This window comes from Crocodylus siamensis, chromosome 12 (genome assembly GCF_052110815.1).
Source record: "Crocodylus siamensis isolate JL-2025a chromosome 12, ASM5211081v1, whole genome shotgun sequence".
Classification (NCBI taxonomy): domain Eukaryota; kingdom Metazoa; phylum Chordata; order Crocodylia; family Crocodylidae; genus Crocodylus; species Crocodylus siamensis.
Genome location: NC_143406.1, coordinates 16,190,965 through 16,203,400, shown reverse-complemented (window position 1 = coordinate 16,203,400; position 12,436 = coordinate 16,190,965).

Below are 12,436 nucleotides of genomic sequence, written 5' to 3'. Positions count from 1 at the left end.
GGGATTGCCTTCCCACCCAGCAGCACCCCGTGAACACCAGGGCTTTTCTTTAAAGGGCTGGGAGCTGTGGGGGGGGGGGGGGGGCAGCCATCAGGGGCCTGGGGATGGGGGCTGGGGAGGCTGGGAGGGATCTCCCCATGGTCCCCTCCCACACCCCTAGTACTTACCAGCTCCGTGTTGGCTCCAGCTCCCTGCTGCAGCCACCGGGACTGCCCACATTATCAAAACTCTCCTAATCTTTTCTGAAGATTCAGAGAACTTTGAATCGATTCAGACCTTTTAATTGGTCCCCTGATTCAATTCAGATTCAGAGATTCGGCCACCTAATGGGGCTGAATCTTCTCTGCATCAAATCACCACCTGAAGCTTCGCAAAGCCCTACTCATTAGAGTCCACCATTTGGAACCGTCTCTGACAGTGTCCTCTAGGATGAAATCCAGCTTCCAAGCTGGTTGCTTTTTTGCAGGATAGTCAGTGCTGTACCAGTGAAGTTTGGCACCCAGTGCAAAGCCTGAAGTGACCGCCTGCCTTCACCTTGTGCACAGATCCAGGGGGCACCCCCACCCCCATGCTTCTCCAGGAGCACCTGCAGGAGTGGGTCCACCCCTGTGCTCCCCCAAATCAGCCACTTGTGGCTTTGTCCTGCACCCCACTTTGGCTGGGCAGCGACTTTTGGTGCCCCTTCCCTACAGCAACTGGTGCTGTTGCCCCAGTCAGCCAACACCCCCCACCCTTGCTACGGCACTGAGGACAGTAGACTCCCTCCTGATTGTTGTGAGGCCTGACCATCTTGTTGTGCCTGTTACCATAGGCTTAAACTGCAGGCAAGGCAGAGTCCCCTCTGGGAAATTCGAGCTGTGCCCTTAGGTATCACAAAGCAAAATGAAGGTAATGAGAAGCAACCAGCCAAGAAATGAGACTTGGCTCTGGCAGCCAAGATTCAGGGAATTCAGTCACTATTGTGCCAGATGGGTTCCTCTGTAATGAAGCAGAAGTATAGCAAATAAACCATAGAATCATGTAAACAAATGTACTCACTGTTTTTCCCTAAGTAGCAGTGTTTCACTGGGACTTAATGGACATCTATAGATGTGCTCTGGGGTAAAGGGGGGAGGCACTTGAATTAGACTGGATCTCAGAGTCGCTCTAATGAAAGCATCTGCAGTGTCGTATGTATTTAGCACCCTGCGCTTCAAAATGGCAGCAGGGGCACTTTAACTAAAGCTTGTTGAATGAACTGTATTTAAAGTGCCCCCCCTCCACCATTTAGAAATGTGGGGACTCTGAATACATGTGACTTGGAGGCTACTGGAGTGCATTAATTAGCATGTTCCAGCAGACTTAATTAATCGTGTGCTCCAACGTGTGCTAATTAGCACGCACTGGAACAGAACCCCGTCACACGTATAGATGCCAGATGTCACTGGTAAGCTGAGTGAATTTGCATAAAATGTTACCTCCTTCTGAGCAATTAGTTGTCAATGCCAGGGGAGAGAGCACACCAAGAGAACAGCTGACTCCTAGACATGAGGACAAAGTCATGAGAATGCTATGCTGGTCCCAGTTAACAGAAGTCTGGTGATGCAAAGTGCTTTAACAGTGCAAAATGCTTGTTTGTGTGGTGTTAGCAGTATCACTGATCCCAAGTGTTAAACAATCACAAGTCAGCTGCTTTCCCCTACTAACTAACCCATCAGCTTGGCCTAACATAATGAGTGTTTAAGAAGAAATAAATGGTGGCTTCCTTGGTTTGCCTTGGGGGTTCTGAGCCTCTCAGGTTCACTCTGGTCCCATGTCAAGTTTTTCCATGCAACCACAAGGTCAGTAAAGGTACTTGCTGTTAATGAAAGCTGAGATTCTTGCAAGAGCTCATGGCTTTAAGAAACACAACAGAGCCAGATTTAGTAAGAGGCTGATCCATTCTGTTAGGACATCAGCAATGAGCCTACCTAGCAGAATACAAGCTCCTGGTTTTAAGCACCTGGAACTATTGTAGTGGAAGTGTTTTCACCCACACCAGACAGGAGAGTAGCTACAAAGTTCCTATCCCCAATCTATACTTGGAATCCAAGCAGTTGCAACATTTCATGAAATTATTGATTTATGATTACTGTTGGAATTGCTCCTGAGTGCTGCCTCAGGGCTGGGCATGAGCCCACTGAATCCAGTGTTGGGAGCTGAATTCCAGAACTCATCTTTGGGACCACGTACATGATCGGTCCTGAGAAAGGAAGTAGAAAGAAAGCACCTGATTTGGACAAGTGGGCTTTAGAAGGAGCTTCATCCAGATCCTCTGCAGCACTGTCATCACTAGGTACCAGAGAGCCTAGAGAATATCACTACTGACATGGCCTGACCCTGTTTTGGGGCAGTTCTGTTTGTTTTTATTAGTCCACAGTATGTAATTCATGGTGTGTGTGTCATTAGTATATTGTGCATGTAACTGTTATGTTGCGGGGCTTGCCTTTATTTTGTTTATATACTGGAAAGTATATGTACTACAACATGAGTAGAGAGACAAGCAGCAGCCTGAGCAAAGCTAGAGGGGAAAGGCAAGCCTTAGAAATTATAACATCAATTTAAACCAGACTTGTGACACCTCCCAATTTTTATCTAGAAAGAGTCTGGGATCTTGAAGACTTTGGAGGTTTAAAAATACTTCATTGTGGCTCAGGGGGATGGCAGCTAATTGGAATTCTGACACCCATGTATGCTGGTTTCTGTGACCAAAAGTCAACAAATCTAATGTCCCTTTTTAGTATTCTTGCTATGTCCAACCTCTCCTCACTCTTGAACTATTCATCTATAACATTTGTAGGCCTATTAAGAGGGAAATACAATTTCATAGCCACAGATAAGATGGATCAATTTCATTCTGTGAAACAGACTGCAAAAAAGAACACTTTCCAAATTATGATGTAGCAGACCTTTGGTCTGTTGGTTTATCGAATTGTGTGTCTTTCCACTAACTTATCTATTACTATTTTTTAGTGAGTGAGGAAAAAAAAGTCTTATCACCAAAATCTACTTAGCATTGGTAATGGCCAAAGAACAAACCTCCAAAGAGCTAAGAAACCAATCAAAATCCCCTGCTAGTGACATACATATAAATAAGAGGCATTTGTTTCTGCTATATAAATGCGAGATGTGTGGAGATTGTGAAAGGTCATAGGGGAAAGGCCTAAGGCTAAGCCTGATGGGATGGGCTTAAGCATTCAATAGATTCATTTCTTCAGTCATTGCCATATGAGGATGTGAGACAACTTATTGCAGCCATAACTGCAACCTGTACTGCCATATGGCCACCTCCATCAACTCCATCAACAGGGCCTACCTAATATACTTGTTAGGCAGGTCCTGAAAATTTCAGGAAAACTCTGGGTCTTGTTTCAGTGATCCCCTTCTAGCAGAACCCTCTCCTCAGCTGCCAGGTAAACAGCAGGGATCCAGGTTTTTCGTTTGCCAGGGAGAAACACAGATTTTCTCCTTTAAAGGAGAAAAAAAATGGGAAACTGCAGGTTTCCCCTTGCAGGCTGGCAGAGTTCTAGCCTGCAAGGGATTGCTTGGGGCTGAGGGCAGCAGGATACAGGGTGCGACGTGCATGTGCACACATTCACATGGCAGCCAGGCAGTAGGGGAGAGCAGCTTCTGCAGCTCCTTCCAGGTAAGTCTATGGAGGTGGGGAGCCCACAGGCCACGCATGGGGGAGAGGGCACAGGAGGGGACAAAGGTGATGTGTGCAGGAGTCAGAGAGTGTCACGTGCCATCCCAGATTTCTGCACCCACAGGCCAGCTACAGGCAGGAGGTGCCTCTGCAGACCAGTGGGTGGGACCTAGTGTGGTGAGGCACAGCAGCTCCACAAAGATGTGCCCCTCTGCTGCTGTGAGGTGGGCAAGGGGTGCTCCACCTTGGCAGCCATGATAGCTCAGCGCTCCCTCCCACATTGGGTCACTCTCACTGGGCTGTGAAGATGGCTCCTGCCTGGAAGTGGTCTGGCCAGGCTGCAGCCTGTGCCCTACTGTGGACACAGAAATCTGGGCGTGGGCCACATGCCCCCTCCTATCCTGCCCCACCACATTGCCTGTGCCCCTCCCAGCCCCTCACGTGTGGCTTGTTTTCTCCACCCCCAACACATCACCTGTGCCCACAGCTCCCTTTCCCCATATACTCACGCTCTTCCTAATACATTTGGGGGCTGCGGCCTGGGGGCAGGGTCAGAAGGTTGGAAGTGAAGGGCACCAGCAGGGCTAGAGGGTATCAGTTTGGGAGTGAAGGATGCCAGCAGGGTCAGGGGGTTGCAAATCAGGAGCGAGGGGTACTGGTGGGGCCGGGGGACTGGTGATTGGGAGTGAGAGGCAGTGGCATAGGCAGAGGCAGGGGACAGGCATATCAGGGCTGCTAAGTGCCACAAAGCAGTTGGACCTGCATCTGGTGAACAAAGAAGGTAGGAGGAGCTTGGATTTTCCAAGATAAAAAAACCAAAATCAAACACCAGAGTATATAGGTATTTGGAATGTATTTAATTGTAATATGATTGAAGCACTGGTAGGCTTCTAAATTGCTTTAAAAATGCAAATATAGCAATAAAACTATTTTTTCAACTGATACATACCTAGATATAGATATTAGTGGTGTTTCATTTTAATCATGGAAAAACATGAATCTGGGTTTTAAAAAATGCGAATTTGGTGTTTTTAAACAGAAAACCAGGATCCCTGGTAATCAGTGACCTCTCAGAAGAAAGACTCTCCTTACAGATCCCTGTCAACCCATTATTTCTCCTGTTTGTATCAAAAGCTTCTGGGTCCCTGGAACAATTAAGACTGCTTTAATATAACAAATTCCCCAGCAAGCAGCATTCTCAGGAGAGGGCTTTCATGTGGCTGGCATTAATGCATATTTGCTAGGACTCTGGGTCCTGACTAAAAATTTCTCTTCTCTTTCTCTAACAACTGAGAGCTGCCAGAGTAGTTAGTTATAATTGCTAAGAATCTATTTGCAGCTTCTTTCTTAGTCACTTGCACGTGACCCTTTGTCTTTTAACCAAATTATGTAAGTCACCCTTCCATATCAAAGAGACCATTAGGCTAGGATCAGAAAGGCCTGCAATAAGCTAGCACTCCCTCCCCCCCGACTTTTTTCCTTTATTTTTTTACCCCAAGGTTCTGTGTTTCATCGCTCCATTGACAGCTGATTTGAAACTGCTGTCATCCAACGTAATGGGGCTAGAACTGATTTTTAGGGTAAGATGCCAATTAAAGGAACTTTCTCTCATGCAGCATATTGCTGGGGGGTTGTGAGCTGAAGGAAATGTTACTATAACTCTGACACTTTCTGTTAAGTTTTGAAAAGAGATCCTGTCAAAATATTTAGAGCCAGAGTTAAATTCAAACATTTATATCCATGAACAGGGAAATTCTATACAATTTCACTCCAAAAAAATACCATACATCGCATAAGCATGCATTCCTGCACCAGTGTGGCACAGAGTTAATAATATATTGTTGTTGCTGTTGTACCGTGCATGTACATGATACCTTTAGACAAGAATGACTTCAAAGCATTTTACAAACCATGGGCCAAAACCTACAATTGTTTATATGGGATAAATACACTAGGGACTTCAGCATAAAATGATCTCAGCATACACCAGCTGAGAATCTAGCTCATCGACTCTACTGGAGTTACTTAAGATTTACACTAACCCAAACCAGAATCTGACATCTAGACTGGTTGAAATTCAGCAGAAAAGAAAATCAGTAATTATTTGTTTCTGATTAAAAGAAAAAATTTTCTTGAAAATGTGCTGCTTAGTTGTACTTGCTACATATAGGACATGTCCACACATGCTATTACTGTGCATGAATAAACTGCAGAGCATATTGCTCTCAGCTACCCGGTTTGAACATGCACCTGAGAACAATTAATTCCAGAGAAATAAGCTGTGCAGTTACTTCATGCACAGCGTGTGCAGCTGGTTGGAGCAGCCATGGCTGGCAGGGAGTTGCTTCCCCCGACTCCACATGCACTGGCTGGGGCATAAGTAAGCTTCAGTATGGGTTTAGCCAGGAGGTAACTCCCATACTGAAGCACCCTTGTGCCTGACCAACCAGGGCAGCATCTATATGTGCACGACTGCAGAGTTTTTAAAATTAGTTTACTCCAGCCTAATAGGGGTGCATGTGTAGACCCTGAGACATTTACTGTGCATCTAATTAGGCAACTGCACAGTAAATGTCTTGTGTAGATGTGCCCATAGAGATGAATTTGCATAACACTGCGGAGGGACACTTTGGCTCTTTCCAAGTACAGAACAGCATTACTCAAGGAGTAAGACTAGGAAGAAGTATATTATAGCCACCTGAAAATCAGGGAAGCACTAACACATTCCTTGGATGAATGCTGGACTCAGTGGAAGTCAACAGAAGCTATGACATTGATTTCACAAGGTGGGGATTTCACTCCTACCCTTAACTATTCTATCAGACTTGAAATGGTCAGGAGCTTGGTTATACCATTGTTTCCCCCCTAGCAGGATGCCTGGCATCTTCCAAAATGACAGGATCTTCTTCTGAAGTCTGCGATCCTAAACATGACCTGACCCAAAACTACATAATTAGAGGTGACAGGAACAGTAGCACAGGGTGGCCTAGCCAGAGATCATATACATGTCTTTCTGTCTAAATACAGCTGTCATAAAGGCAGCCTTTAACTGCACTTAAGCTCCAAAAGAACACAAACCCTTAGCCATCTGGGGTGCACAGCATGCTCGGTGATTAGTTTTTACAAAGGCACTCATTGCTGATGGCACACAGTGGAAGCAGCCTTTTGTTTATTCAACTGGTTGAATCTAAGAGTTGAAATTTTCAATAATCATAGGCATGGTTACAGAAACAGATAACATTAGGGCCCAGGTGTCTTCACACTTCAAATCAGAAAATGCCTCTGTCTGCAAGGATAGGAAAATAACAGGAACACCTTCAAGAGGGGTTTTGACCAAATAATAGAGAAATGCCCCATGCTTTCTTCAGAAGGCATGAAACCTCAAATCACCTCCTTGGGTATTTCCTTAATCTCTTCTTCCACTGTTGTTCTGTGCTATAAACCTCTTTTCATTATTCATAACCTGTTATTACCCTTATGTATTATTTGTGTTACTATTATTTTCTGAAAAGTGTATGAACAACAGTGTATAAAAGCTAGTATAGCTTCATCTCACCTAGGACTTATTTTATTGCTTGATTTCTAAAGCTTTGTCTCCACCACTTAACTCTTTCAGCCAGTAAAATTCTCAGTGCTTAAGCCACCTAGGGATAGTTCATAACTTAAATGATTCTCAGGCCCTTTCCCCACCGCAGAGTTTATTCCCTGGACTTACTTTTCTTATGTAAATGTTATGCTGTATCTGATCATCTTCCATAATTGTCACTGGCTTGTCTTTGGCCCGTGAACTGTCTGTGTACTGGTGTCTCAAAAAGTGAGCTCTTTCTCCAGACAGATACAGCTGGAGATTGACTTGTTCACTTGTCTAATGAATTCAGTGCCTTTTCAACATGACAGTGGGTGAAATGCATAGGCTTCCCACTGGCCTTCTGTTTCCTTAAATGACATCTTTAAAGAGCAGACTCCCATCTTCCCCCCTGCCCCTACCCCCCCCTTCACATGGAGCAGCCTTTAAATTACTGTTATTACTACTTCATTATTATTCCTCAGTTCCAGCTGGGAAGGATGGGGCAGCTGACAGGACCCAGCAGTCGAGGACGTACAGCGGCAGGCATCCCATCCAATTCCACTCCTGCAGAAGGTGCCCATTCATTTTCCCTACTGTAGAGAGGATTTTTTGATGGCTGCAGCTTACAGAAAACAAGTCAGGGGCCCAATCCTGATCTTCTTTGGCCCAATGTAGTTCATTCTTCTGGAGTACATACAATTCCATGGGGGTAAAACCAGAAATGGATCAGAATATACCCCTTCTGCTTCAGGTCCCCTGTCTTCCACCACCTCTTTCCTGTGGGCCTTTTCTTGCTTGGTTTAATGAGAAATAAATTGTCACCATAGTTCCTTCTTCCTGAACTCAATGAACTCAAAAGCACCAAGGATTGAATGGAGCCCTAATATGTGATTTTTTGTGTCAAACCACCTCTGGTTTTAAATTGACCTAATGATAGGAATTAGGATTACATTTTCCTGGGGGTGGGTCATTCTACACCTGCTTACTGCAAGCTTTCTTGCACCCTCCCCGGAAGCATCAGAGAGAGGTCAGTACTAGAGGTAGGATGCTGCACAAGATCAATTTTGAGTCCATCTAGCTCGGCAATTTCTAGGTTCTTAACTGCATCTCATAAAACCCCCCCGGAGATTTGGCACATGACTAATGCAGAGAACATGCATTAGGAACTCAGAAAATAACTTGGAATGAAAACAAGCAAAACCCGTAACACATATCTGTCTACACAAGAGACAAATACCTGGTAGGGATTTTTGGATGATGGCAGCATATTTCTTTTTATTTCCAAGTCAACAAAACAAAATAGAATTATGTATCAATGTAAATTTAGAAATCAACCATACACAGATAAATAAATAAATAAAGCAGAAACAACAAAGCAGCCTGGAAAATAGCCCTCAAACTCGCTTAGTATAGGCATGACAAGAGACTGTGACTAAGCTTAAGAAATTACTCTTCAGAGCAGGACACTTTAGAAACTGAATAAAATATTCTGAGAATGGAAAAAACCCATTCTAAGTAAATACACACATTAATTCCAGATACTGAATCATAATATGAATGTAGTGCTTTGCACCTTGAGAGTCCTCCATTAGAGGAAGGATTTCCATGAATATCATTGTGCCCTACAGTACTCTGGTGAGAAATACCGCATTTGCCACAGATAGGCAATGGGGAAACTGAGGAAGAAAGACTCGATACTCTACCCAGTTCTACAGAAGCCAGTGGAAAGACACCTGCTGAGAGCTAAAACAGGCTGAAAGCAGTGACACATCTGGAAAAGGAACCTGGCTACAGCTGGCTGTGAGGGCAAAGTGAGCTACCTAAGATAATTCTGCACTCCCAGATGAGCTCTGAGGCTGTCATATTGGTAACAGGCTCCATAGTGACCAGTCTATGAAGTGTTCGGGAATGTTGAAAAGCACTGAGGTGAAATTTTGTATCTCATATGCAAAAAATCACTTCTTTTGTGGGAACTGGGAGCTGTCTTCAAGCTGGACTGTGAGGTTCGGGGTCACCTCAGTCTAGAAAACATACCTCTTGGGGGCTGTGTGAAGGAATGGCTCTTGCTTTAATTAGCCTCAGTGCCAGCCAATGGAAGGCTGTTTTCTGGTTTTAAATATGGAAGGTGAAGCTGGGGGAGAGTTTTCTTTGTTTGACTTACATGGACTCTCAAGAGGAAAAAGTGGCCTCCTGGGGAATTTTGCCACTTTAAAACATCAGCTTGCTTTCAGGGACAACTTGTGGCAGCTGTTACCTGTCAGCTCTGTGTTGTGGGGAACCCTTGAACAGTATGCAGCCTGACTCACCCGCCACCTCTGCCTGACCCATAACTGATCAGAAGAAGGACTTACAAAAGACAAGGAAGATGCAGTGGAAGATACACCTAAACTCCTCAGGACAGGGTAACAACACACTTGGTCTCACTTACATGGGAGATGGGGACAGGATGGCAATGCCCCTGGTCTCATTGACATGGGAGGTGAGACAGGGAGGCACCTTCATTAGCATTCAGAACGGAGAGCAGATTCCAGGGCAAGGACTGCGCTGACCTCTGGGACCAGAGAAGCAGGGGAGCACTGCGTGATGGGGGATCCCTGCTCCACATGCTAATCAACCCACGTCTGCACACACCCAGCTCAGCATTTATCAGACCAATGTAATGGCTCCTTTACTGGAACCCAAAACACTGAATCTTCCTGTTTGCATTGTGATCTTCCTCAGAGTAATGCCACCCATAGCCAGGGGTGATCAGTCCCTGTTATCCAGCATATGCGCCATCGTTTACCCATAAACAAACCTAGTGTTCTCCCTTGAGCCCCTATGAAAACTCCTACCTCAGCTCCCATCTCTGTCCTGGTGCTTGGATCCAAAAGCTGCACCAGTTCCACTCCCTTTCTGCCTGGCGTCCCTTCAGGGAGCATGCTGGGGGCTCTGCCTGCCAACAAGCATCTGGGAACCTTGGATTGGTGAGACCTGGACTCTCTCTTCCTCTCCCTCTTTTGTTTGCACACTTTCTAAACCTCAGACTTGGTTCAGTCTCTCCTTCTCTCTTTTACTCCAGGAAGAGTTTTCTAAACCTGACTTTTGCTGATCAAACTTGAGCTAGACTTCCCCAAATACTAAATTGAAACTGTGTAATATTGTAACCATTTTGTTTTTCCTTGTATGGCTGTTACTACTAGTATCATCATACGTTTTGTATACCTGGCGATAAAATAATGTTAATAGTCAAGCTGGTTGTTATACTCTCTCTCTAAACCATTTTACTCTTCCTTCTCCTCTACCGCCCCACCTGCTGTACCTCCCCACTCCCCTCGCCTCTACCACCCCACCTGCTGTACCTCCCCACCACCTCCCCACGCCTCTACCTCCCCACCCCTCCCCACTCCCCTCGCCTCTACCTCCCTACCTGCAATGCTTCTTTTACCTAAGCCAAAGATCCCTGTAAAGCCCAAAGATCCTGTGGGGTCTGCTCATCAAGGGGGTTACTACTAGGACATTTATGACAAGAGATTTGGATGCGCTGAGTTTTAAGGTGCATGAGGGTATCAGCTGAAAGTGCTGATTGGACTCAGCCTGCTCAGACATACCCTGTATGTGTGTCTAACTGCATTTATTATTGTCCTGCTGAAATAAAGGGCATGCTGAGCTGGGCGGCCCATGGAAGTGCTGAGTAACCCTGCCCACTCAGAGGTACCCTATTAACTTGTGGGTGTGTCTGACTGTGTTTTATTGATTATCCTGCTGTGCTGAGGTGTGGCATATGAGGGGGTCAGCCTGTAAATGCTGACTGACCCAGCCAGCTCAGACATACTCCATTCCTGTGCTGAGGTTGGGGTGCATGAGGGTATCAGCTTGGAAATGCTCAGTAGCCCAGCCTGACTCAGATGTGCTCTGTTAACCTGTATGTGTGTAAGTGTTCAGTTAATTCCGTAGCTGGAGGAACCCGGCCCCATTGAAACTAAACCCTGCAAGGTAGCTCCATTGGGGGTGAGGACTTGCAGAAGAGAGAGATACAGCTCCATATAGAAACACAAGCAGCACATCGATAGAATTACAGAAACCCCAGAAATGTAACTCTAATAAATGGGCATACCCCAAAGGGATGGGCAAATCTGCTAACAAACCACAAGCACAAGATGGACGTAAAATCATTAAATTTCATAATATATTTTTTAAAAAATACTTTTTTAGATTCTTTAAAATTTTCATCCAGCTTGAAGATTTTCTAATAATGTTTTCAAGTCTGTCCCTGCAATTGTGAAGGCAAATAACTTTCCCCCCCACCCCAAATGAGAGCTGAAATAGTCTTACATTAACTTTATTCCAGGAGCTGGGACTTTAAAGGGCAGTAAATCCCACTCTTAGGCTTCTGGTTTTGAAAACATTCTGTTTCCAAACAGACACACTGTCACACAATGGGGTCCTCTGGGATGGTCATTACACCCCTAGGGCTCTGTGGCCATGCCAATCTTGCTCATTGGGCACCCTTTTTCTCTCCTGCCATGTCTTGCTGGTAATTAACATATAAGGAGGCTGCCCTTGAGTTTATATTTAGACCTGGTCCGATGGACCCCGCTGACCCTGTGGTTTCTTGGATCCCTTTTTGGGTCCTGCTCAAAATGGATGCCTCACAGGACACCCTCAGCCTTATGGGCTAGATGTGTGACTCCAAACCACCCCTTTACCATGCCTCAAGCCTTGCGGATGGCATTCACACATTGTCCCTCTGAGGCCTTAGTTTAACTTGGCCTCAGGTTGTCGCTGGGCTGTCCACAGCCCTGTTTCACTGTCCATGCCCCCTGGTGCTGGGGCTCTCCACAGCCCTGTCTCTCTCTGCACTCCCTAGTGCTGGGGTCTGCTTATTCCCTTTGTCACTGTGCCCCTGGCACTGGGGTCTACTCACCCCTTTGTCACCTCACCCCAAGTGCTATAGTGAGTCCCCAATGAGGCCTCCTCCTTCCCCAGTAGCCTCAGCCTGATCCACCGATTTACAAACAGAAATCAAAATATGAGCCCCTGGGCTATAACACAATGCAAGCAGCTCAGGGTGTTCTCTGTTCCTTTAAAAGCATTAAACCTCCCCCCTAGCACTAAATGCCATGCAGGTGAGCCCCTGGAGCCTCTTAATCCTATCAGAAGTAGAAGAGGCCATCATACATCTCCACTTAGCTTCCTCTAAGAGAGCTCCTTCCCCCTTGGCT